The sequence below is a fragment of the Telmatherina bonti genome (assembly GCF_933228915.1).
Source record: "Telmatherina bonti genome assembly, chromosome: 22".
NCBI classification, from domain to species: Eukaryota; Metazoa; Chordata; class Actinopteri; order Atheriniformes; family Telmatherinidae; genus Telmatherina; species Telmatherina bonti.
The window spans coordinates 24,539,219-24,545,222 of record NC_136631.1 but is presented as its reverse complement, the minus strand read 5'-3'; positions in this window follow the sequence as shown (position 1 = coordinate 24,545,222).

The following is a 6,004-nucleotide window of genomic DNA, read 5'->3' as shown; positions in this document are numbered from 1 at the left end:
TCAAACATCAGAGCATAAAGCGCAGATTGTTCAGACAATGTCAGGCTACTAAATGCAACACGGCACCAATATGATGTTAGTGAGACTGAAATCTTGTGCATACCATAAATGCAATTAAAAACCAAACAGAAAATGCATCAATACTCAAAAGTGCAGTTATTAATCTGTTTATATTTGTGCAATATACATATTTGTTCCTGGACATAAATGATCTTTCACCTCTAATATTTATTCTGTGCATCCAGGACTGTATTACTGTTGATCATAGCAATTTTCTAGGATGAAAATATGCTAATATTGATTATGAGTGCATAAAAATTAGGATAATATGATTTGCAAATCACCTAATTCCAATATTAAGTTTATTTGTTTATTTGACAGGGGCATTGTACAATAATGTGTGTTTAAATAAATGTACCACAGTTTGCCAAATGCTTATTTTACATCTCCAGTCACATCAAAGGTGAAAAGTAAGAAATGCAATTGCTTTTGAAAAGTGGAAACTTATTTTTAAGGTGATGCCAGCGTGTGTCAAACAAGCAGAATCTTATCTGTGCAAAGTCAGAATAACTCAGTCCTGGATACCTGTTCAAATCCAGACTTCCTTAAGATGTCAAAAGCTGTTTGAATAATCCTTACAAACAGACATAAAAACACCATCAGCCAATGAGCAAAGATAAAAACAAACAAACAAAAAAATCAATAAGTACAACTGGAGCATATTTGAAAGTGAAAATGCTTTTTCATTCACGATAAAAGATTTCAGCAGTTCAGGGTCTTCTTATATCATATTAATCATTTCACAATGCCCACCAAAACAGCATGTTGGCATCATCTTGTTTAAATGAATAAACCATTCTCTGAAAAAGGTGCTGGGTGCTATAGAGTAGGTTGTGTTAAAACCATTGCTTGTACAACATTAATGGAGCCTTCATTGTATTTGATGTCAATATGTCTGTCTTAAGCACAAATATCTCTTTAGATTTCCCTCTATCACAAATTGTACACAATGAAATCCCCACGTCATTCTTAGAATTAAAACTATTTGCCTACACAGTGTTTCTTGGTAGGCTGAACTTCTTATTTTTACTTATGAAAGGCAACAAAATTAGCCTCTACTACAAGTCTGATGCAAACTAACCTTATTATTTTTCTGTTTTCTTTTCTTTTTAGCCAAACAAACCAGAACCTGAGCAGGTAACAATGGCTGCATACAGCAGTAATGGGAGAATATTACCAGAATGCAAAAGAAAATCATGGTTACATATAACTGCAGGGGTGCCCAAGTCTGATCCTCGAGATCTACCGCACTTCAACTTTTAGATACATCCCTTCTCCAACATACCTGAATCAAACACCTGAATTCCTTGTCTGCGTGCCATCCAGCTCTGCAGAGGCCTGGTAATAAGCCATTCTGATTCTGGTGTGTTGGACAAAGGTTGCATCTAAAAACAGCAGGATGGGAGATCTCCAGGACCAAACTTGGGCACCCCGGTATTAGCCTACTGTGTTTAGCAATTTCTGAAAGCATTCATCGTTGACAGGGAATTTTGTGGCAACTCAGTGGTATGAAATAAAAATTATCAACACCCTGAAGGTTTATTCATTTCTCTTCAAAGACTTCTTCAAAAAAAAAGTGTCCTGTATAAAGTTTCTGTATACATAATTTCTTAAACAATGAATGAGGAAAATTCACGAATAGTTGCAGAGAAATGTTCAGAGTATACTTAGGGTTTAATACCACACCTTAGCCTTAATTTTACACTATCTACAAAAGTAAAGATCAAAAGTCACTGCACTGCTTCATCTGATTTAGAAGTATCACCGTTTTTACCTGCAGCTGACTGAACGTCAAACAAAGTGAAGCTCTGAACGTTGACCCTGAGGAGGAAGAGACATTGAAAAGTTAATGACGCCGTCTTTTGACTACGAGAGATAAGCTACTAAGTGATAACAAAACGTAGTTGATTGTTAAATAAGTAATTTAAACTCTCAGTTTGTGCTTTTGTCCCCCCCCCACCTCCTCGCTCTCCTCATGTAGAGATACTTGTGTGCTGGCTGGGGAGCCATCCAGTGCCTGTGGTCTGTGCAAATGATAATTCTCCATGACATCCAGCTCAGCAGTGACTGCATCCTGTGGGCTAATGACACCGCCTGAGCTGCACAGGAGCCACTTAATGATGACGGACACAGAGCACATTAAGGCGGGCCAATGACTGATGAGCGTTGGGTGTCCCTGGGAGAACTTCTGACCACAGGATCCTGGGAGCTCCAAACATGTCTGGCTCACATGCATGTTCACGGGAGAACTGTCCAACGGAGTGTGACCAGACAAGCCAAGGTTCTGCTACCCTCAGGAAGTTTGAGGGTTTTTTGATAAAGTCTTGCTTTGCATGGACGAGAGAAGCTTTTCCATGTCACAAACTTGTCACAAACTTTTAGCTGCTTGTTATTAGAGATGCACCTGGTGATTAGCTTGATATCAAACACTCACTGCCAGTTTTGCCATCACGATTTAAAACAAGCTACCAACTTCTCTTGTTGCTCTGTGACCAAAGGCAAAGCAAGTAAGAAGCATCCATTCATACAGTGACTTAATTTTCCTTGCTTTTTTTTTTTTTAACAACTGACTCATCCTCTGCTATCAATTCACAATCAGCAGATATGGCTGCATTTCAAGACAGCAGCCCTATAACACTTTGTGCAAAATCAAACCGCACAAGATTGTGTTTGTAAAAAGTATTTCAACTCCTAATAACACGTGAGCCAATTATGACAATCACCTGTTAAAATCAAGCATGCATGGAGTCAGCAGATGTAGACTACATGCATACAGTATTATCATTTTTAAGGATAAGTAAAAGAGGCACTGCTGCACTGTACAAAGCATTATCAATGCTGTGAGACACCAAATAGAAACATGTCAGCAAAATAACACAGTGATTTGATTTCAATAATTATCCTGTAAAGTAGCAGCTAAGATTTGTGAGCCAACAGTCACTTTTTATGCTTGAAAATGAAGTGTTTAAAAATCACAGACTACAATCACTTATAACACTGGAGCAAAAATCTGAATTAAAATCAATTTAAGCCATATGTGTTCACTCATTTGTACCTAAGTAGACAGGGGGGAGAAAGTCAGAGTGTGCAGATTGTGTACCTAGTAACCAGGCCAGTGAAGGTGCACAATGTAACCGCACCTTCAGCTGGGAGGTAATGACAACATCCTTTAGACGCGAGTCAACATAAGGACTCGGTTACTGCAGTGTCTCCGCGCCGCTGATATCATTCACTTCTCCATTTCTAGCAGCATTAATTCCCACACTGAGCAGCACTGCAACACTTAGATCACTCCTGAAGCGACAGGGGAGCACAAACGCAGCCATGTTGCTCATTTAACTGCATATTTGTCTTATGGTTTATGTGTCGTGATACCTCTATTTTTTTTTTTTTTTTCTGGTGAGTGATGGACATATAATGGCAAAGCTGCATCTTCTTTTTAAATCTCGGTTGTGCCTCGACAGCTGGGTGAAGAAGATGCTGGCCTTTACCGGAGCAAAACCACGCAGGTTGCATTTAGAACATCATCACCATCGGCAGCAGCAGCGTCAGATTGGGAGGATAAGTCCAGGGGTGAATGAATAAAGAGGGTATTTTCTGGATGATTCACAGCCGCACTCTCACCTTTGATAAATCCACGCGTGTTTCCGCCGACGTTACAGCTGTCGGGGCGATAAGGAACAACTCGGACCATCCATCATATTTCAAGCTCCTCTCCGGTTTCATTCGCCTTCAATCTTGGCAACTGCGGTTGTAGCCGCACGTAGAAATGTACGAGCGCCCCGCTCCGCTCGGCATCATCAGCGACCCAGCGGCAGAGGACGGCAGGCAGAGCGCAGGCACGGAGATGCCATGCGCGAAACACCTACTACACTTTACGCATGTGCGCACGCACACCGATTAAAGGCGCACTACCACTGCTATGAATTATGATCACTAGAATAGACACGAAACAATGAAAAGACACATTTAACAATTTAACTTTAATGATGAATCAGTTTGACACACTTCCCAAAATGCAAATGATGACACTCATTACCATTAAAATAAGTTTTAACTATAAATAAACGCATCCAGTTCATACAAATAGTTGAAGGTCTTAATCTAAAATGTGGTATCCATTTATTTCTAAGTAATTTCAATAGATCTTGCTTTAGGGTCTATGTGAAACCTTGCCCCTTCAAATTTATTTTACATCTACAGGTACATCTTGGAAAATAAGAATATCATGAACAAGTTCAGTATTTTTCGTCATTCATGTCAGAATGTGAAACCTATATATTATATAGATTCATTACACAGAGTGAAACATTTCAAACATTTATTTCTTGAAATTTTAATGAATGTGACTTACAGATAATGGAAACCCAAAATGCACTGCCTGAGTAAGTTAGGATATTACATAAGCTCAATGAACAAAGGTATTTAAAACAGAACTGGTAGGCTTCTGGGCTGCATGGTGGCCTCACAGCAAAAAGGTCTGTGGTTCGCTCCTTGGCAGTGGCCTTTCTGTGTGGAGTTTGCATGTGTATCTGTGGATTCTGTCCAGGTACTCCAGCTTCCTCCCATTGCATGTCTTTGGACTTCTTATGAAGCTCCCCAAATTCTTGAATGGATTTTGCTTGACAATCCTTTCAAGGCTGCGGTTCTGCCTTTTGCTGGTGCACCTTTTCCTTCCACTCAACTTTCCATTAATATGCTTGGATACAGCACTTTGTGAACAAGCAGCTTCTTTAGAAATGACCTTTAATGGCTCTCCCTCCTTGTGGAGGGTCAATAATCATCTTCTGGACATCTGTCAAGTCAGCAGTCTTCCCCATGATTGTGTAGCCATCTGACCCAGACTGAGAGACCATTTAAAGGTTTAGGATGCCTTTGCAGGTATTTTGAGTTAATTAGTATGAAAATGTAAATGGTATGACACCATGACTTTCTAAGATTGAAGTTTGTCACAATATTGTAATTTTCTGAGACACTGCAGTTTGGGTTTTCATTATATATAAGACACAATTATCAAAATTTCAAGGATTGGATTTTTGAAATGTTTCACTATGTGTAATGAAAATATTGAACTTTTTCATAACATTCTAATTTTCTGAGATGTACCTGTATCTTGGCCTCAAAAACCAAAGGTCTTTCCATGGGCCAAATAATACTCTTTACTACTTTGACGAACTTTTAAATGCATCCTTTGAGTCAAAATTAACAAAATAAACCCCACATTTTTAAAATGATTTATTCATACTCTATAACTTCTGATAAAATACATTTTGTTTACAAGTGCAGATTACTATTTTACATTCACCAGAGTTTAGATGGAGACAAAATTAGACACAATAAACAAAACAAACTAGTGCTAAATGTGACATTTGAAAAAAATAAAAGTGGTAATTTCTGATGACACCTTCCTGACAAAATCTAGATTAGCGACTCTCCTATGCATACAAACAGGGAACTTCTTTAAAACTCATGCTTCAGTCCTCATTAACAAAGATTTCAGCTGCCTTCAAGGTCATGACTGAGTCTGTGTGATTTTCAGGCGGTACAAGCTCGTCCTCAAGTAAATATGGTTTCTCAGATCACATTCAGTCAAATGAGACCTTTATTCACAAGGAATAAATGTCAACAGTTGTTTAAATCATATACCAGTTAATCAGTTTAGGAGATATCTCTAAGCTACGTATGTGGAAACCATTCCTTTCTAGCCCAAAGCTCTTAAACCTAATTTAGGATTTAAGAGGATGCTACTCCCACATTAATTAAAAATACAAATATAATGAATAACGGAGAACTTCCAAATTTTCAAAACAACTTTTTGATTGTGTAAAGTCATAATGACACAAATGCAGACTGATAAAAGATTAAACCTTCGTGGAAAAAATAAAAGCCAACTATTTCATTGACAGGGCTTGGTCATGCACATGATCAAATAAAACTGGGAATT